A 21,888-nucleotide genomic window follows, 5' to 3' on the forward strand; every position below is an offset into this window, starting at 1 on the left:
CAGCCTGGGCCAGGCTGTGCATGTGAAGCACTGGGAGTGAACCCAATCCCGGTGCTGCCCCAGGGCCAAGCCCAAATTTCTAATCCGGCATTTTGCTGAGGTTAAATGAACCAATGGTTCACTTAACTCTGGCTGGTGATCATCTGGGCGGCCACCACTGAGTTAAGCGGCTCCCCCCACCCCCGGTCTGCCATTTCCAGCAGCAAGCCGAGGTGAAGAAGCAGATGCATGGAGCGTTGTCAGAACCTAAGGGGCATACTCATGGGTCAAATGGGCCTTCTGTAAAGGGACCCGCTGGGATTTGAGCAGTTTAACTCACTTACCCCTACTCTCCAGTGCAGTGTCCGGTAATGCTGCCCACTCTCTGCTTCCAGAAAGAAGTCAAGTTTGGGTCTGAACCAACCTTTGGAGGACCCCCTACCCGTGTCTGCAGAGCAGTAGCTGGGCTTAGTTCACCCCTTCAGTTAAGTTTCCCTTTAAGTAGCTCATCCAAGCAGTGAGCTCGTGAGGAGCCACAATTCCAGAGTATCTGAGCAACATATACAAGAGGCAAGGTTGTTCTAAAATATTACTTTATTAATCTATAGGAACCAAGGTGGGTAGGGGAGCAGGTAGGCATTGGGGAAATAAAGCAAAAATCATTTCTAGCTCCTAATACAATCTAAAGTCTAAAGCAAAGCACTTGTATATCTTGATGGAGAATGGTTCAGCCAGTAGATGGGAAAGTAGCTGATGGACCCCTAACAAAGGCAAAACACAACTTTTTAAAGAGCTTCTTAGGCAAAACACCTGGAAGGGTGGTGAGCCAGGAAATCAGAGGTATGCCATGAGGGCCCAGGTTGACAGTTCCTCGGCCAATGAGGAGGTGAGATGCCCTACACCTGTCTGTAGTTCAAAGAGTTTTCAGTTACTGTCTTTACAAGGTGAGTGAAGTGTGAAGTGTTGATTTCTCCAGAGTTGGACAGGAAGGATGAGGTAAGTGGTGACTGGCAGATCCTGTGGATGCTGTGGACATGAAGCTCTTGCTTTAAGATGATGGAGGTTAACTCCCATGTGCACATGGTTCCTTGACAGTAACCAATTTGTGTCAAGTTATTCTAAGAAGGCACTCTGTATTCATTTGGGAGTGAAGGAAACTTGGCTCTGGAAAGTTCAAGCCCTATTTCTGCTACAGGCTTATTGTAAATATGTCAGCTGGGGCAGGTGGGTCTCAATCTTTTCCTAATGGGGATAAGAGATCTTCACAGGCTTCATTTGTGGCCCAAAACAAGGGTAAGACTCTCTGCCACCTAAAAATGCCTATGTGTGTGCCAAGAAGTCCCACCAACTTAAAACACTCGCATTTTAGTTATAATGACCCTCAGATTTGGAAACTCGCGAATAGACATGGGATAATGCCCATAAGTATCAGTCCATGTATCGGAGCAGAGGCCAAGGCATGTTAAGAACATAGAAAGCTGCCATATACTGAGTCAGACCCTTGGTCCATCTAGCACGGTATTGTCTACACAGACGGGCAGCGGCTTCTCCAAGATTGCAGGCAGGAATCTCTCTCAGCCAGAATTAAATGCTGACAAAAGCATATTTGTTAAAATGGACCCCGGACACCAGCAACTCTTGTGCCTACCCATCTCTGAATGTAAAAGCGAAGGGGCCCCAGAGTCCAAACTGAAGTGGGTAGATACAGTAAACATTTTGGGGACTGAATATGGGATTAAGGAAAAAGCCTGGGGGGGAAATTGGACAGATTGGGAAGAAAAAGTAATGCTTAAAATCACCATGTGGAAAAAATGTAGCCTTGCCATGTACCAGAAAGCGGTTTACATCCGGACTTACCTGATACCCCTGGTGCATAACCTGGCGGTAGTCTATCCTCCCCCACTCGATCTCCTTCGGAGAGTTGAAAGCCAAATCTTCTGTCTAGTATGGCACACAGCGTCCTTCCCTTTGGCCCGTGCGGTAGCATTTAAGGAGGTTGAGCGGGGAGGCCTAGCCCTACCTGCCCTACAACTCTATTTTGTAACTGAATTCATGTCCTACAATTTTGGAAACTGGATTTTCATGAATGTCCATGATATGTCCAACCTCCTGCAAAAAACCTGGGTCTCGCTTTTCGCTCTGCGTTGGCGCAAGTCAGCATGGGGCATAGCATGGTGGGGGAAAGGATCTTTCAATGGCAATATCACACAAGTATTAAAAAGAGAACACCCAGACTACTTGAGAGATTTGTTATTCACACTTAAAAAAATGGAAGGTTGAACCGGATCTATTTAAAGGATCCTCCTCAATTAAGCAGCTAAGGAAAACAATTTATGGAGAGATTCTAGAAGTGGGTTTCTTAAAACCTGATTTAGAACGTAAACGCTACAAACACCGCACTTCACAGTACTTGTTGCAACCCGATCACCCTATCGCTCTCTTTAAGGAGAAAAAAGTCCCTTTCCATTTATGGGAAACAAGGTGGCGCTTATACCACCAAGTACTACCACTTAATGCGGCTAAGCCATGGCTCCCAGAGGACCAGCAAGAGTGTCCTAAAATCACCTGCAAACAGAAAGCTAGTGAGCTAGGCAAAACATTCAGGGAAACCCACTCACATTTCTTAAAAGAGTGTGTGGTAGCCAAAAGAGTGTGGCAGGGAGTAAGCAAGCTGTTAGAGTGGCCTGATTTGGAAAAACAGAACTTGGGAAGAACTAACCTTGGGTTTGAGCGATAGAACCTCCTTTCGAGGTCCCAGAAAGAAACCTTCAAGGAAACGGGACGGAACGGGTGCCCCCATACTAGGGAATTGGAACGTTCCCCTTCTCGTAATCAGGTTAGTAAACTTGTATGTCATTTATGCAATGCTCGTGCATAGGAATAGGGAGGGAAGACGCGACCAAGAGGTTCACGCAGATGAGACAGTAAATCTCTTCTGGAAAAGTTTGTATGGTTATGTGCAAAAAGACAAGAGTATCTCTTCTAAACAGCAATGGGACAAATTGTGGAAATGGATGTCGGACGTAACCCCCCCCCATTACCTGATGTGCCTTGTAATCCCCCACCCCCGAGTTACAGTACTACCTGCATATACTTCATAACTTGTGTGTTTCCAAATTCTTGTGTGTAAATCTTTGTAGATATATCATGTACAAACAACCACTTTGTATATAATTGTGCTTTGGCAACGTACTGTATGCTTTGGTAGTTTGTTGGTTCAATAAAAAAATCTTGTCCTATCAAAAAACAAACAAACTTGTCCTATCTTGGAGAAGTCAGGGAGGGAACTTGGAACCTTTTGCTCTTCCCAGAGTGTCTCCATCCCCTGAGGGGAATATCTCACAGTGCTCACATTTCTAGTCTCCCATTCATATGCAGCCAGGGTGGACCCTGCTTAGCTAAGGGCACAAGGCTTGCTTGCTTGCTTGCTTGCTACCACAAGACCAGCTTTCCTCTCACGTCCCCTCGCTCTATCAGCCAGAAATACAAGACTTTTTGAAAGCTTGAAGCTCCCCCGCTGCAGGGTGTGATGCTCTGACGATAAGGAAGCATCCTTGAAAACAGGGGACATCTGGCAACCTTAATCCTGCCAGTCTAGACAAGGCTTGGGAGGCCCCTCCACGGCTTACACGGTGGAAGCTGGAGGCAGGCAGACAAGGCAGTGCTTCTCTCCCGCGCCTTCTCAAGGGCTAGGGTGACTTGCTTGCCCCACAAGGGCAGCTGGGACTCTCCGTAACCTCCAAGACCCCACTTAGGTTCTCGAATCCCCCCGCCCCGCGCGCCAGCTGGCAAGGGTTTCCCAGCCATCTGGTTTCGAAGGGCTGCCTGCTGAGACGAGGGAGGGAGGAACGAACGAACGAGGAGCGCCTCCGAGGAGTCGAAAGGGCGGAGCAAAGGACGACTGGAGCCGCCGGAGTCTTGGCGCTTCAGGCGTGACGAATCGAGCGTCGATGTCTCCGCGTTAGAGCCGCCATTTTAGATGGCGAGCGGAGCAGGCGCCTCGGAGTAAGGGGCGCAGCGGCGGCAGCCGAGAGTTGGACAGGTACTGGGCGGCTTTGCGTGCGGGGCTGCTGAAGGGGGCGGCGGCGGCGGTGGTGTGTTGTCGCAATCGGGGTCTTGGAAACGGCATTGAGGAGACGGAGAAGGTGCCTCCGCGGTGTGGAGTTGTGTGGAGTTTGCATTGCAGTGGTGGGACCGGGACCGGAGGCGCTGCGCGTACGGGGGCTGCGCCAGGCGCCTCTCCCCTTGCATGGTCTGCCCCAGGGAGCCCCCCCCCCGCCGCGGTTGAGGGGGCTGTTGCGCCGTGGCCCGGGTTCAGTCCGGGGCTGCTCCCCATTCCAGGCGGCCTCCGCTGTCCTCCCCTCGTTTGAGCGAGAGTCCCCACTTTGCAGCCCCTTAGCTGCTGTTTGCAAGGAGGAGACGCCAACGCTGTGCTGCTCTCGGCCCTTCCTGCTGCTTCCTCCTCCCCCCCCCTTCCCTTTCTCTGGTTCCTTCCTCATTTGCTTTTCTTTTTCGGATGGGGGAGAAAGGGCACCCTCCTGCCCTTTAAGGAGTGAGGGTGAGAAGGGCTGCCGGTGTCTTGACTGGCGTCTTAACAATGCGATGCCGCCGCCGCGGGTCTTCCTGCTTTTATTGACAAGGGTGGGAATGGATGCTGCTGCGTCGCCGCTGACATCGGCGGCGAGTTGAGTTGGCGCTTTCTTCAGTGGAGTTGATGCTGGCAGACCGATGCCTGCCTCTTGTTGTGGCAAAACCCCCGCGGATCCAGAAGCGGCTCGCCATACGACAGTCGGTCTGATCTTTTCTTTTTGGCCACGAGTTGGCAAAGTATGTGATTATTATTTGGGTCTCTGGGTTTATTTGTGGCGGTGGTGGTGTGTGTGGAGCTCTTCTGCTCCTCCGAAGTGCCCGTGAGGATTCAAAAGCGCTACTACTGAGATGACAGCCGCGGCGCCGGCAGCAGCATCCTCTGGATGGATGAATCTTTTTGCCTTCTCGATAAGCCTGTGAAATGCACTTGTAATAATTTTAACCGGTGGCTATAAGCATTCATAAATGAGGTCATTGGTGTAGAGGGGAGAGTGAGGAGAAACGACAGGCACAGGGATTCCCATTCCCTGTGCGATCTAGTCGTATCAGAAGCAGGTTTGGGTTGCTTTTAAGGTAGGTAGGAGGGAATTATGTAGTTATTCCACAGTTTTCTTGCATAAGACTGTACCGAAGTAAAGGTGAATTCCTGCTATTTGTGATAGAAAATAAGCAGGGAGTTTTAACAACCATCTTCTGAGGAAGAGGAGCCTTATTTGAGTCTGCACAACTATTTTTAACTGGTCTTTATTTATTTAACTTATTTGTGTAAAATCAAACACGATTTAGATAATGCAAACCAAGCCAGTGATGATAATGCAAACAGACTTACCTTGAACTCTTTTTTGGATATATTTTGTTTGGGGAAATAAAGTTTATGTAAACTATTTTTTCTTTGTGTGATAGTGTAACATTAATGAGGCTTAACTCAGTTCTATCTGTGTTTACTTGGAAGTAAGTCTTGATTTAAATGGGACTTAAATACTTGTTTTAAATAAGATAAGCAGATGTTCTTGAATGTTTTGATCTACCTATTTTGGGAGAGACCATAGACCCAAAGTCCAATTTTTGGCATAAGTAAGGCCCAGGTCCAATTCCTGGCATCTCCAGTTAATGAAGATTGTGTAGTAGGGCTTAGCCTCCATCAGAGACCATGGCAGAAACACTGCCGGTCACATTATTTTATTTATTTATTAAATTTATACCCCACCCAAACTTATGTCTCTGGGTGACTAACAATTAAAACACGTATAAAAGATAAAACAATTCAACATATATCAACACATAAAAGTTAAGACAATATAATAATTAAAAACCATAAAAATTAAACAGCATTTTTAAATTAAAAACCTGAGAAAGCTTGGGTAAAAAAATGGGTTTTCAAATGTTTTTTTAAAATAGCCAGAGATGGGGAGGATCATAACTCAGCAGGGAGGGCATTCCACCATCTCGGGGCAGCAGCCGAGAAGGCCAGTCTCTGTGTGACCACCAAACAAGTTGGAGGTAACTAGAGACGGACCTTCTCTCGTAGCGAAGAAGACGCTCTCTTAAATACCCAGGGCCTAAGCCGTTTAGGGCTTTATAAGTTATAACTAGCACTATGTATTTTGCCCGGAAACCTATTGGCAGCCAGTGTAACTCCATCAGTAAAGGAGTAACGTGGTCTCTCCGAGATGACCCAGAGACCAACCTGGCTGCCGCATTCTGAACCAACTGAAGTTTCCGGACTACGTACAAAGGCAGCCCCACGTAGAGTGCATTACAGAAGTCCAGTCTGGAGGTTATCAACAAATGTACCACTGTTTTGAGGTCATTGATCACGAGAAACGGGCGCAGCTGGCATATCAGCTGAAGCTGATAGAAAGTACCCCTGGCCACTGCCTCAACCTGAGAAACCAAGGAGAGGTGTGGATCCAGGAGTACTCCCAGACTGCGGACCTGTTCCTTTTGGGGAAGTATGACCCTATCCAGAACAGGTAGATCAAAATTGTCTCTAGAGTTCTGACCCCGCACAATAAGTACCTCTGTCTTATCTGGATTCAGCTTCAGTTTATTCTCCCTCATCCAGCCCATTACTGCTTCCAGGCAGGCATTTAGGGAGGATATGCCAGCTCCTGAAAAAGCTGGCGCAAAGTAGATCTGGGTGTCATCAGCATACTGATAACACCCAGCTCCAAATCCCCTGATGATCTCTCCCAGCGGTTTCATGTAGATGTTGAAAAACATTGGAGAAAGTATGGAGCCTTGAGGAATACCACACTTAAGCTCAGATTTTGAAGAGCAACAGTCTCCAATCAACACCATCTGGAACCTGTCCGCGAGGTAGGAGCGGAACCACCGTAAAACAGTGCCTCCCACCCCAGTAGTTAGACAGTACTGGTCTATAAAGCCACTTTATTTGTTCATATTTAGCAATTCTGGCTTAAGCATAACTTTCAGGTGATCAGTTGAATGTACTGTATAACATACATTTAAAAAAGTAGACTCTGGGTGAGAACCTGGTAAGTTCAGTTGCTGCTCAAATATAATAATGGGCAGAGATCAGTTAGGCAAGTGCTGGCTCCTGCCTCATTTGTTATATGTGTTGTTATTGGCTTAGCTGCACTGGAGACTACTTAAAGCTAATACTTGCAGCATTGCTGATTATATGGCAGAACCTAATGTGTTTTAAATGGTCTGTTTTTTTCAGAATTTTCTGTGTAAATAGCAATTTTGTTTGAGAAGTTATTGCATGTGGTATTACAAAGTACTAGTGTATTATGCTGAATGTATTTTAGTGAGAAATATGTACAAACATTTCACATTAGTCTCATCTCTCCTTATGCATTAAAATGATAAGCTGTAGGAGGTAATGAATGATATATCAGTGAATAAGTCTTTCAGAATTTAAGAACTAGTTGTTTTGGTTTTCTGTGACAGTGGGTACACGTATTCATTGGAAAATATAGCTATTGTCAAGATAGTTTAGGAGATTATTGCTTAAAGATAGACCAAAGACCAGCCTTGGATTATAATAGAAATGCTTCTAAATATTTTTGTACCTTTTGACCAGTACAACAATTTAGGTTCCTATGTTCATTTGTAGTTGTAAAATGGAGCTGTGTTGTGCTGCTGTCATTTTGGAGAGCTAATTCAGAAGAAATCTACTTGCACAAAGGATATGCATATGATAAAATGATCAATTTTAACTTGTCAAAAGTTGTGGCTAGTTGGCTTTTTAGTTTAAAATTGTGTTTTATGTTAGTGTGCAGAATTATTTTGTTGGGTGATGCTGTGTTTGCATTTGTGGCATTTCAGTGCTGCCTAGATTCCCTTCTTCAAGTATATGACAAGAGCTCTTATTTACTTTCTGACTTGATGTTCCAGTACAGCTGAGGTGTAACCAAAATTGCTGGCATTCTGGCAAATCTTAATAAAGCTATCAATTAGCAATGCACTCAATTCACTGCACATAGTATAACTGAAGAACATTTGGGACATCTTGTATATTTTTACATTGTGAACTGAGGGAGGCTGGTTCACTGATTTGGTAGATGGGTGTGGCGTTAACAGTAATTAAATCTGTTTTGGGATTTTAGACCCAAGGGGCCTCGGTGTTGCATTTAATTTGTAATTTTTAGAGGTAGAGTGAGGCAAAATTCTGAAATCTAATTTATAAGGAACTTGGAGGAGAGAAAAATCTAAGCTATTAGTTGAGTAATATGTAAATACTAAGGATGGGGGTGAAAGGGAGCCAAACAGGAGACAGAGAGAATGTTTGTTGACTTGGGAAAGCAAGTTCTCTGTCTGTGCTGTTTAGAGTCGCGTTCATTCCTTAACTAGGTGTAGAGATGGTATCATAGTCCATGATAACATTATCATAGACTTAAGGTTTACATTCTGCTGTTGGCTTAACCACAGCATCGTGTAAACCATGGGACTTCTTGCTTAAATAGGGAGATATTTGTTTTTCACTGGCATGGTATGCATCTCCTAGTGAGTGGACTTAAGCAATTCCTGAATACTGCAGTTGTTATAGATGTACGGTGGTAAATCAAACTTGTCTGATTCTAACGTTTTGTTTAGCTTAGCTTGCACAATTCCTGGGTGTAAGTGAGTGAGTACTAAGTGTTTGTGGGTTTGGACTTCTGAAATAAAAAGGTTGAACCAGATCCTCTGTTGTTCAAACTACCCATATTTCCTCTCCCCCATCCTTGCTAACTATCTACCCCACCTGCCTTAACTGATTTTTCATCAGCTACCAAAAATATTTTAAGTCCCATAAGTGATTTGGTATGAACCAACTACCATTTATATTTCTCTTGGGTTTAAGGTGTGCATTTGGGAGATACTGAGATTCTGAAGAACGTCATATTCATATGAAATGCTCTTGGGAAATTTTTTGTGGGTGAGAAAGAAGATGATGTTGGACACACAGTTGGAGACTGTATGCTTCACTTGGTTTCTGTTTTTTTAATTGGTGTTTTGCAGAAGGAATAAATATTTGCTTCCCTCTGTCTATTTCAGATATCTGCAACTTGTAACCCACCAGAATAAATGCAGCCTACTAGTCATGTGTTATGGCCTGCCAGGAGATTGACAACTCCCCTGTTGTTGCAGTCCCAGTCATGCAGCAAACACAGAAGGTTCATTGTGTGGCTGTTGGGCTGCATTTGCTTTTGAGGGTAATAGTAAATTGTGCAGGACTGAACTATATTTTGGGAGGACTTGCTGTTTCTTTAGCTGAAGTGGATTTTACTGTGGTATACTTAAATCAAACAAGCGGGAGAGGACAAGGTCTCCCCTCCCCCTTTTTATTTTTTTATTTTTGGTTGCTTGAAGAACCAACCCATGACTCTAAAATGGGCTACAATCTAAGAAAACATAAAGGGCAAAGATGAATGCAAATGAGAGATTGAGTCTTCTTTCTCAACCTTTTAAATTCAACCAGTTCGCTGTAGTTCATACATATACTATGTAGCCAAGGGGTTATAAAAAGAAAACCAGCTGATGTTGCAGTCTAAGCAGTGGCCAGATAGTGGAAAGAGTCTCCTTTGGCATCTTGTAGTGCTATTTTTACCTATTCCATTAGATCTGTCCTTGTGATTTTAAGTTAAAGGACAGTAACTGAATTTTAGTTCTAGTGTAAAAAAAAAAAAGTTAATGAGTGAAAATTGCAAGTAATGACAGGTAATACACCTACATGTCTCTGAATAGGAAAGAGTAAAATGATATATGGATTTTAAAAAATTCTGTATTTGAGTTCACATGTTCGATCTTGTAATCTTCAGTCCTAAGGAAAATTAGGAACATAGGAATTTGCCATATACTGAGTCAGACCATAGGTCCATCTTGCTCAGCATTGCCTACACAGACTGGCAGCAGGTTCCCCAAGGTTGCAGGCAGGACTCTCTCTCAGCCCTATCTTGGAGATGTCAGGGAGGGAACTGGGAACCTTCTGCTCTTCCCAGTGGCCTCATCTCCTAAAAGGAATATCTTACAGTGCTCACACATCGTCCCTTTCATATGCAACCAGGGTGGACCCTGCTTAGCTAAGGGGATGTCATGCTTGCTACCACAAGACCAGCTCTCTTCCTCTTGAAATCTGCTCTCTTGCTTTCTTGAAATCCGTTTTACATTTGTCTGAATGTTTTAGAGATGTTTTAGATTAAAACACTTTCAGAACTTTGCCCTAATTACAAATGTGTCCACTGATATAGCACTTTCAAGTGAATGAAATTCTTCAATCACATTAGTTCAGCACCCCTGTAAGGTAGGTGAGTATTATTATCCTAATCACTTTGTAGATGAGGGTGGGTGGACAGGCTGAAAGATAGTGGTTTATATAAGGCAACAACTGAATTGGGTTTCCTGCGACATATTTTTTAGCTAGTGTACCAACTCTGTATATTGTGGCAATAGAGTAATTTAGATAGACCTTCAGGGAGGTGTATGTCGGCTTCTCTGTTGGATGAAAAGACTGGATTAATTAGAGACTTTGGAAGCAATATTTCATCTGGGAATATGTTTGCATGTGCATTTATTTCTGGACTGACTTGTCTTTAATCTAGTCTCTTTCTGTTTTAGCACTAGCTAGTTCCTTTCTGTGCCAGCTAGTTCCTTGTAGAAATTATTGGTCTTCCCTATTTGTTTTTACATAGTTCAGTGTGGTTACAAAAGTCATCCCTTATCCCCGTGCAAGTAGTTTTCCTGTATACTAGCTAGAAGACATTGTTGATAATATCACAGGAGATGCCTCTTGAGTGCCTTGGAGTACATCTCCACTAGGGATATGCACAAACCGGTCCGGAGGCAATTCTAGAGGCCTTTGAACCAGTTTGAATGCAGCGCCAGCTCAAAGGTTTGATGCCGGGTGGGGGGGGGGTGGTTCTTTAATGGCGGGGGGGCGCATATTCCTCCTGTCTCCTTTCCCCCGCCAGCGCTCAATTTTTAGGGTAGTCCGTGGGGCGGTAGCGTACCTCCCTGCCGCCCCTTCTCCTGTTCTTGACCGGAAGTGGCTAGAAGTAGTGTGTGCGCCCATTGCACGTGTATGCGAGGTGCGCGGTCGGTGCACACGCTACTTCTGGCCAAGAACGGGGGAAGGGACGGCAGGGAGGTATGCTGCCGCCCCATGGATTACCCTAAAAATGGAGTGCTGGATGGGGGACAGCAGCAGGAGGACTAAGTGCACTCTCCCCCGCCCTTAAAGAACACCCCCCCGGCCAGCGTTGAACCGCACATCCACGGTTCCGTGCACACCACTAATCTCCACAACTAGTATTGGATGTTCTAGAACTAGCATAGAATGTGTTCAGTGCAGATTAAGGTTAATTTGCAGACCTTTTCCCCCTGTGATGGTTCCATTTCTCCCATTGATTCACATGGAGAAATGTACCAGGTGATCATAGTTGTGACTGGCAGCGATTCCTGTGATTACAGCTGTTTAGAAGAAGGACTTTCACAATTATGGGAATTTCAGAAGTCTGATTTCCTGGTTCACAGATTCCTGTGAATTCCTGTGGGGAGCGAGAGGTATTGTATGAATTTGCCTTTATCAAGAGCCAGGTATATATAAAGCTTTTAGAAGTAGGAACATCTTTGGCCTATCATAGTAGAGTCAGAGGCTAATTTAGAACCTGTTTTGTGGTAGTATGAATCATTCACTTATTGTGGAAAGGCTTCCTATTTAGCTTTTGGCAAGTTCTGTAGGATTATTTTGATTTCATAGTACCTTTAAGGTTGCTGGCTTTATTGAGCAGGTTTCTACGGGAGTGTGGTATCTTTGACATTGGAACAGAACAGCTGTACGAAATTTGTGTAAGATTTACTTTGAATGCACATTTACATACATGTATGCTGTATTTAGTGCCATAATTCTGAGTGCACAGCATGCTGCTTCAGCAGTGATGGGCTTAGTTCAGTGAAGCACTACAGAGTGTTTAATAAAACACTTCTCATTTTAAAAACTTGGTATGACTCAAGTGCTTTGAGGTTCCATTCAGCAAATCCTATACTTTGCCTGGTTTCAATTTGACATTAAAATCAGGTGCCAAAATCGGATATACCAGGAAACTGGAGGTCTGTTTCCCTCTGGTTTCCCAAGCCACACATCCGAATGGATGAAACTGGAATTAAGGTTGAGAAGGGATTTGCGGTTTCCCTTCCCAAACTCCACTCTGAATGTTCAGTCAGAGTGGACTTTTGCTGCCCTTACCTCCAGTTCTGTGGTGCCAGTGTTACACCCAAATGCTGGCACTGCAGTTTCAGCTCCATGGAACTGGAGTTGCAGGAAGAAGCTCCTCCTTCAGTCCAGCCTGATTGGCTGTGCGGTGTGACCTTCTGTCAAGAAGGAAGCCCACACAGCCAGCTCCCCCACCTCTCTGTGGTCTCACTGACTGCAGAGAGGCAGCTCTCCTAAACATCCAAAAGCAGACAGGAGAATGGGGACAGGTCCATTGGACCCCAGTTCCGCGTTATGTCTAAAGGTGGCCAGAGTGAAAGTTCTTGGTTATTGCCCTTATGGTCTTCTGTTCTTTTTTGTTTTCTTATACAAGCACAGTGGTGCCCATATAGTTAAGGTGAGGAGCAAAAACTGAACCCTGCCATTATAAGCCCTGAACATACTAGCAACCATCTATTTAATCCACCGAATCTGCTGTGGAACAATTAGGTGACAACTATCACCACCTTTTTGAATTTGATGCAAGTTTGTTGAGAAAAGACTGAGATACATCAGTCTGAAAATTGACCTCTAAAAAGCTGGTTTCATTTATTGAGGTGCTTCGCACGGCATGTGTGAAGTGCCTGATGGGGTTCTAAGGGGAGAGTGGACTTAGCCCTCTCTCCCCACATATGAGCAGCTGCTCGTAGCTGGGCAGCTGGATCGGCTGCCCACATGGCTGCTGGCTCCGTCACAGAGCCGGAGGGGTTTGGGGGCTGCGTGGCCCCCAGAAGATCTAGGATGCTCGACGCGAGTGCTGGCTGCAGCTGATTCAAAGACAAACTCACCATTAATAGCCATATTACTAAGACATCGCATTTAACTCACTTATCACAAGAAGCAAAGTAAGAGCAAATGAATACAATCCTAGCTCATAAGCTTCAGCTCAGTATTCACCAGCCCTGATTCTCTGTATATAGTGCCAAACTGAATATATGAACAGTGACCTATACTATATTAATCTTTTTAATTTTTTAAAATCTGTAGCCCCTTCAGGGGGCTTCCTAAAGGCTGTGGGGGGCGGTCTGCAAAGGTTCCCTTCCCCGATGGCCTCTAGGGCCTCGCAGGGACCACTTGAGCATGTGTGGTGGCCATTTAATTTTTTTTTTTTAATGGCCACTGAAAAACAAAATGGCCACTGCACATGCTCAGATGGCCTCTGCAAGGCCTGGCCTGGCCTAGAGCCTCACAGAGGCCATTTGAGCATGCACGGTGGCCATTTTGTTTTCGGTGGCCATTTAAAATTTTTAAAAAAAAAATTTTTAAAATGGCATCCTCTTTCAAGTGGCACCCGGGGCACGTGCCCTGCCTGCCCTCCCTAGATATGCCCCTGTCTGATTGCCTCTTCCCATAGCAATCTTTTCCTTCAATAAAGATGGTTGCCACCTGCCCTTTTCCTTAGCTGTAACTACCAACTGAGCTACCACAGCAAGTTGACCGGTGTGCAACTTGATGTTCATTTAGAGCATAGATGGCTGGTTTAATTAGGCTTTTTTTGTCTGCAGCATCTGCCTAACAGTGCTGTTCTTTTCATGTTTACTCCAGATCTTTTACTGTGTTTAATCTAGTATGAGCTATGCATTTCCTTGAATCAATCACACCTGTTTTTCAGTCTCTTGTGGAAGCTCTGAGACTGAAACAACTTCTAATATAATCTTTCTTGGCTTCAAAGGCAATTGAACAGTTCACTCACTCCACTGTTTCCCATATTATTATTATTATTATTATTATTATTATTATTATTATTATTATTTTCGATTTCTATACCGCCCTTCCAAAAATGGCTCAGGGCGGTTTACACAGAGAAATAATATATAAATAAGATGGATTCCTGTCCCCAAAGGAATCTAAAAAGAAACATAAGATAGACACCAGCAACAGTCACTGGAGGTACTGTGCTGGGGTGGATAGGGCCAGTCACTCTATCCCTGCTAAATAAAGAGAATCACCACATTAAAAGGTGCCTCTTTGCCAAGTTAGCTTGAGGATATGTCCATATAGGCTGTCTCCATATGACTAAGATATTCAGTAGTCTACAAAGTAAATGTATTTTGAATGCTTTTGGTCACTATTTTGTTAGATTGTATGCCCTTTGGGGACAGGGATCCATCTTATTTATTAATTATTTCTCTGTATAAACCACCCTGAACCATTTTTGTAAGGGCGGTATAGAAATCAAATCAAATCAATAAATATGTTCTTCTCGAAGTGAAGATTATGGGAGCTTTTCCATCTTTTGCTAGAGACAATCTTGTCTGGGTAGCAACAATTGATTAATAACTACTTACCTAAAGTCTTTTTTCCTACTTGGAGGACTTTGCTGCACATCTTTATGTGTTTTAAAGTTGTAATAAATGGCCATTGAACAGTATGCTCCTCATTAGTAATAAGAAGAAATAAATTGTTGCAGGAATGAGTTGGCCAGGGGACTTCATATTTGAAGCTGGACTGTATTGGCCTAGATATTGCTTTGCCTGTCCTATTGACGTTGATTTTTGAATGTTGGTGTTTCTTAGTAGCTCCACCTACGTTCCACAGGATTCTCCACTCTGCTGTGCAACAAAATGTCATAGCACTGTAGAAGGAGCTAGGCTTATGCTTGTGTAGTGTTATAAGGGTATGGGGATATAGCTTAGTGGTAGAGCACCTGATTTGCATGCAGAAGGTTTCAGGTCTAATCCCTGGGCATCTCCAGGTAGGACTGGGAAAGACTCCAACCTGGAACCTTGGAGAGCTGCTTCTAGTCAGTGTAGACAATACTGAGCTAGATGGACCAAGGCTCTGACTCGGTATAAGATGGCTGCCTGTTCTTATTAAATAATAAATTATCTGGCAACTACCACGTTATTTTGTCATTATAAATGAATAATTTGCCATGTTTACTACTATTCTGATGGTGTTTGTGTACAATGCAGCCTAGATTAACTTTTAATCCTACCTGTTTACCTTGGTGTTTGCCTGCCCAGGGAAGATTGAAGCTGCAAGCTGGAAGTTCTCAGCAGAATTGGTCTTCTCTGGCTGCATGCGTTTCAGATGAATGGGAATTCATTATAGAATTCTCTTAGTGTTTGTAGATAGGGAAGTGCATAAAAACAGTTTGCCCGATTCGGTTCGAATTCGAACCGGGTTTGAACCAGGAGGGGGTGGTTTGGTTTTGGTTTTGCTCGAACCCCCCTCTGGTTCGGTTCAAATTTGAACTGGTTTGCACCTCCAAAAGTGGGTGGGGTGGTAGCTGGCACCCATGGGTACCTGCCACCCAAACCCCAAAGCAATCAGACACTCGCACGATTTTTTAAAATGAATTTTTGAAATTTATTTTTATTTTTTTCTCATAGGGTATAATGGGACTCCAACCAGCCCATATCCCCTATTGTGGAGCACCTAGGGGCACAAAAGTGGGGTGGGTGGTAGGCACCCAGGGGTGCCTACCACCCACAAAACCCCAAGGCAGTCTGACACTCCCCTGATTATTGGTGAATTTTAAAATTATTTTTGAATTCCTCATAGGGAATAATGAGGATTGCGCAAATGTATAGCTTCATGTCGGGGACAAAGGGGTGGCCTAGAGCAGAGTGTGGTGGGTGGTAGTGCCCAAGGAGGGCAAGGAAGCTATCAGAATTATTTGAAAGGAATTGGGCAAAAGGCTGATTTTTAAGTGATTTTTGAAGTTTGTGTGTCACACCAGTGAACTGGTAGAAGTCACCAGTCATTCAGATTCGGCGTCCACTGAAGTGGTAATCCAGCTTCTAACAGCACTAGCTCTTCTGCAGGTATAAAGAAAGTGCTTTCTTCTTTTGGACTAATTCTAAATTGAGAAGTAATTTAGGAACTGAAAAAGCAGGGAAAGCTTGTCCCTTTTCCGGACTATGAGTAAACAGGAAGACAAAGGTGAAGGAGGAGCTAGAGTTGGCTGTACCACCCAATATTTTAACTTATTTGTATTGACTTGGCTGAAATTGCCTATTTTAGTTCTATTTTTAAAAAAACTTTACGTTTATAACTAAAATGGTTAACAATTTAAAAAATACATGTGCTTGTATTATTATTATTTCTTGTTTACACAGTCAGACAGGTGTTATTGACTGGTCTGTTTTATCCAGACATTGAGTCCTACCCAAGGACCTGTGATGGCTGAATTTTATTATCAATATTGTTGTTATAGATATCGTCACAAAATTTATTATTATTATTATTATTATTATTATTATTATTATTCTGTTGGTTCATGGGGGGCAGGAACTAAGCAGAATAAACAAACTTATTAATATATTTTTTAAAAGCCTGTTTGGTGGTGGTACTCCATCATGACAAGAATATTCTCCAAACATCCATGATTAGTTTAACTCGAGCTGGTTCACTTCCTAATGTCTTCAAAAGTCTGTATCAGCTTTGTTACTAAATAAAAAGCTGAAATCTTCATCCCATTTCTTGATGAACATCAGCCTGAAAATTCAGAACAAATAATTGATTCCTAATATATTATGTGAATGTACCTTCTAAAAATGAAACCTACAACTATCTTTTTGTAGGGATTTGTGAACCAGATCGAGGTCGCCCTTTAGCTGAGCAAGGCCGCAGCTGGTTTGGGGTTGTAAAAGAATTATTTAAAATTCTTACCAACGCATTTGGCGGCCTCCGAGGGGTGCTGCTATAGCTGTGAGGTGTTCTCCTGCAGTTCCCTTTCTGGCCTCCCCTGGGTCTTCTATGGGCCAATTCGGCCCTTTCTTCAGTGGCAGTGGTAATTTGGGAGGCCGCCCTTCATGCACCCTGGCCATTTGCATGGCCTGGCTCATGACCTGGCCACACAAATTGGCAGGGTGCATGCATGGTGGCCTCCAAAATGGCTGCCACCACCCCAAAAAGGGCCGAACTGGCCCATAGAAGACGGGGGGAGGGGGGACCTCTAGAGAACCCTACCATGGCAGCACTCCCGGAGGCCACGGAACTTGGTGGCAAGTATGTTTGTTTGTTTGTTTATTTATTTTTGGCTTTTAGAACCCCGAGCCGAGCTGGGGTTCTAGATCAGGGGCACAAAACCAAACATGCCAAGTCCAGCTTGGATTCGAACCAAACTGGGCAAACTGGTTTTGTGAACACCACTATCTCTGAGTAGTGGTGAATGTGTATTATATCAGACAGCAAGATTGCACTTTTATTAGAATATGTTGATTAAATAGAACCATCCTGACTTGTGATTTAAATCATTAAATTGAGTCTTCCTGAAAAGTGATTTAAATAAATTTTATCAAATCTGCCCTGATTAAGTCTTGAACAGCAAGCGCTTTGCTGGAAAGATGAAGTATCTTAATAGTCTGAATTAAGAATTTTATGACTTAAGTCAGTATCTAATGTTGTATGAAGAAAGTACAAATGCTGTCTTTCTCCCCTTTACCCTCATGGCTTTGGACTGCTAGAATTGTACAGGAATGCAGAATGTTTCAAATAATAAAATGCTTTTTAGTAGAATTAGAGGGAACACTATAGCCACCAGCCCTCTCTCTTTCCTCAGATTATTTTCTGGGCAAACAAGCAGAGATCTTAGGAGAGAAACTCATCTTCTGTCATCTGCACTAGAATATGGAGGTGGTGAGAAACAATTGGAGCCCTCTGACTGCTCAGAAAGGATTCCTGCTGTTTCAGATATTTCAAAAAATGGAAATGAGATCTTTGGGAAGATCTGTGTGATTCTGGGTGTCCAGCTTGCCAGAGGGTTGGGGGTGCTCGCCATTGGTGAGCTGGCAAGTAGATTTGTAGATTTCTGTTTACAGCATTTCTCTATGACAAATGCTGCTGTAACCGTGAGCAGTGAGGTCAAGTGTGGTGAGTGACTGCCTGGATCAGGACTTCCGATCCACTTTGGTGCTCGTAACTGTGTAAAGGATTATTTCTTCCTCATATCTGAATAAAGCTTTTCTCTCTAGAGGAATTGCATCTTGCTTGGTCTTCAGAGAAATGTAGGTTCATTTCCAATCAGCAAAGGGAAAAAAGATCATTCCATGTAGTATTTACAATGCTATTGTGTCACATGTCTTATTTCTACTACTAATGATGGTTCTGAATGCTCCATATAAACAAATCTTGTGTGTGTTTATAAATTGCTAGAATATTACTGGTAGTTTACCACAACTGATATAAAAATAGTTTATATAGAGTTGGCATTTTCTTCTTATTCCACGTAGCTGAAAATGTCCTGGATTTTGCATTCTGATTCAGAAAGGTCTGAACAGCTAAAGTATTGCAGCCAATTAAGTGGTATCTAAAATCTATCAGCCCACACAATAAAGGCTGCAACCCCTACCTGGGAGTAAGTCATATTGGGTACGGTGGAACCTTTAGAGTCTTACTACATAGGTACTGGTAATATGAACTGTAAGTCTGTTTATTGCAGAAATAGAAAATTTTGGGTAGTTCAGCCCAACTTTTAAATTAGATTACAGTAATGTGTTGTAGGCAGAATAACTGTTCAGGATAGTATTAGATGGTAAAATAGCAGTTGATGTGTTTAAAAGTCTCTGTAGTTCAACTGAGTCCCTGCTAATTGAACAAAGAGGCAACTTTTAAAAGTGGTGATTATCTTTATTGAGCAGGGGGAGAGCAACTGGCCCAATCCAACCCCAGCACAGCATCCTTCCATTGGCTGTTGCTGGTGTCTTTCTTTCTTTTTTTAAAATGTGAGCCCTTTGGGGACAGGGAGCCATCTTTATTTATTCTTATTTCTCTATGTAAACTACTTTGAGAACTTTTGTTGAAAAGCAGTATAGACATATCCGTAGTAGTAACAGAGCATGCCCCTGAGTTACATTTAAGTATATCAAAGACAAAAATTGTGTAGGGGGGAATGCATTATTAAATACAGGGCTTCTCTTCTGAGTAGTTGGTATGATTTTAAAATGAAATTTCTACCTCCAGATTTTTCCTTTTGGTGGACAAAGCTTATCAGCTTAGTATGGGTTTATCACATGGCTCAAGACAGGATAGGGTTAAATTTTGTATGCAGGCTAGCTTCCTGTTAGACAGTAGGTGGTGCCAGAAACCTAGTTGCTGCCCTGTCTGGCTCGAAAGACAGTGATTTTGAAGAGCTCCTTAATCAACTTCTTTAAAAATCCGGCTAGTTTGTTCCTCCCCGCCCCCTTTACCTGCTTTATTTCTTCTCCTGTGGCGGGGTGGGAAAGGAGACACTTCATTTTGTTCTAATTTGGTCTGTTTGTTAAAACTGCTCAGTTACTTTGGGTTTTGCCTTGGTTAACTTTTTTTATGCCTTTTACTCCTGGGTTAGCTTTTTCGTACTCCCTTCCCGCCCATTTCAAGCTTATGGAGGCAGCTCAGTTGGGAGAGATGTTAGTGGACTCCCTCTCGGAAGGTCCCCCCTCAGACCCAAAGGAGGAAAAAGCTCTTGAAAACCAAAAAACCAAAAATCCTTTCAGAAGCTAAATGATTCCTCGCTCGTTCCCCCAAGCTGATTGAACCCCTGCTGAGCCCTAAGCAACATAGAAGGGCTGCAAAGAAAAGCAAACACTTAAGCAAGGAATGCTCTGTTTAAAACAAACACACACACAGCCGTTCAAAAAACAGCCCCTCTCCGCAGTTCTGTGCCTTAGTGAGTGTATCCTGCTACAAGAGCTCTGCCAGCAGAAGCAGCCCAGACGCCTACCTCTCATATTGCCCCAAGACAACACGGGCAAAGGTGCATAGCACAAGGATGCTATTTCAGTCTAAGATATTTCTGCTGTACCTGTGGAAGTGGGGCAGTGGGTGCAGCTGTGCTGTTTTCGCTCCCCATATCGCAGAATGCCAGGCTTCCTTCTGCATTGCATTGAGTCTCTAGCTTGCTAGCCCTTGACACTGCACAACCCTGTATCCCAAAATGCCAGGCTTTCTCTGCTAGATCTGTGCCCTAGCTTGCTGGTCCCTGACACTGCACACCCTTGTATTCCAAAATGCCAGGCTTCCTTCTGCACTAGATCAGGGCTCTAGCTTGCTGGTCCCTGACACAGCACAGTCCCAGATAACACAGCCCGTGCAAGCTGCATCTGCTCCTATACTAACTTCACAGAGCTCCACTCTGATGAACAAGACCTTCCCGGGGTGGGGGTGGGGGCAGTAAAAATAAATAAATAAAAATCCGTTCCCAGAAGATGTGTCCCAATGTCTAAAGGAATTTATTTCAACAGAATGCAGCACTCTGGTTTTCTGTGCCACTTAAGTGCTCTTTACCCCAACCAGTTCCAGCTCCTAGGGCTAGACCCACGGGGTGACGGAACCTGAGAGACTCCTCCTACTTTCCAGATTCCAGTCAAGGAAGGTTGGCCATTCCCCCCGACCCACAGAGAGAGGGTGCTTCAGGCCTCAGGCAAGGGCACCATGGGGCAAAAGAAAAGTCTATTTGGACCACCACCCCCAATCGAAAGATGAGAAACTGTCTGAGAAGAGCTCCACACCACAAGTACTGAGCTGCTCACACTTCTTCGCACCAGCTGACTTGAAGTCTTACTGGTGAAGCTAAGAGAGTCATCAGTGTCGTCTCCACTCCAGATGCTCAGCCTCCTCCTGGCCTAGACCTACAAGTCTTCCCATCAGAACTGGTCCCGTCAACCATGGTACCATTCCCACCACTGCTCAGAAACATTATGGTGGTGGAATGGAATGCCCCTGTCTCTTCCAGACCTTCCACATCATGCTCTTAAAAATTATTTAACCTCTCCCCGATATAATGGACTTGCTTTCGGTCCTCAAGGTGATGCACCAATGGCCTAGTTAGTCTCAGGGGCAATCATGCACAAAGAAGGGGTGTAACAGTTAAACTCCAGAGGACAAAAAGTGTGTTTCTCTCCCAAGAAAGGCTCATGAGGCATCAGCTACAGTAATTAGAGCATTTGCTACCACTTCAATCTTTGCACGTGCCTCCATTCCATGGGGGATGGGGGGATTAGTACAATACACTCCTTCAGAAAATAGGTTACACTAGGGCATTAATAAACTAGCCAAGGTCATGGCACTCATGGCTGACTCCAGCTGAGATTCAACATGCATCCAACATGCATCCAGGTCTATGGCTTTGGGATGGCAGTGTGTCAGAGCCTTTGGCTAAAATATTGGAATGCAGATGCTAAATACAAACTCCCTAGCAGTCCCCCCTTCATAGGGACTAAGCTGTTTGGTGACTCTCTAGAGCCCATTGTAGTCAAGAGTAGGGATAAGAAAAAAAGCTATTCTCCTAGGGTGCTGAGATTCATGGAAGCCCTTTCGTTTCAATAATAGCTCCTTTCATCCCAACAAAACATTTCCTAGAAATACAGGATCCTCCTTCAGAAATCAGAGACCCACAACCAACTAACCTGGTTGGCGTCCCCAGTGGCAGCAATGCGCAAGGGGATCTTCTGCACCACAACAGTCCAGATGATGCCCCTCTGCCCTCAATTACCAAATGCATAAACAATGACTCTGTTCCGGTCGGGAGCAAACTCGCCCTACACTTGCGAGCCTGATGGGCCTCCACTACCGAGCAGTGAGTGTTGGACACAATCCGAAATGGCTACGCATTAGAGTTTGAGACACCTCCCCCGACCACTTTCTTAACCACACTCGTTCCCCCAAACCAATCCAAATAACTACAGATGTATCTG

General features: G+C 44.1%; 1 protein-coding gene across 8 annotated transcripts in view; it reads left to right on the forward strand.

Moving 5' to 3' along the window:
• The first annotated feature begins 3,541 nt into the window (after positions 1-3,541).
• Positions 3,542-21,888, forward strand: part of RAF1 (Raf-1 proto-oncogene, serine/threonine kinase) — a 70,762-nt gene continuing 52,415 nt past the window's right edge. Inside the window, exon 1 of one of the 8 annotated variants that reach the window (XM_053300250.1) lies at positions 3,542-4,021. The gene's annotated coding sequence lies outside the window, so the exon portion shown is untranslated. Of the gene's footprint in view, positions 4,022-4,055; positions 4,125-4,591; positions 4,807-6,867; positions 6,889-21,888 lie in introns of those variants that run through there. The other 7 variants (XM_053300249.1, XM_053300256.1, XM_053300257.1 and 4 more) reach the window with 7 other exon arrangements.

The sequence above is a fragment of the Hemicordylus capensis genome, chromosome 2, assembly GCF_027244095.1.
Source record: "Hemicordylus capensis ecotype Gifberg chromosome 2, rHemCap1.1.pri, whole genome shotgun sequence".
Classification (NCBI taxonomy): Eukaryota; Metazoa; Chordata; class Lepidosauria; order Squamata; family Cordylidae; genus Hemicordylus; species Hemicordylus capensis.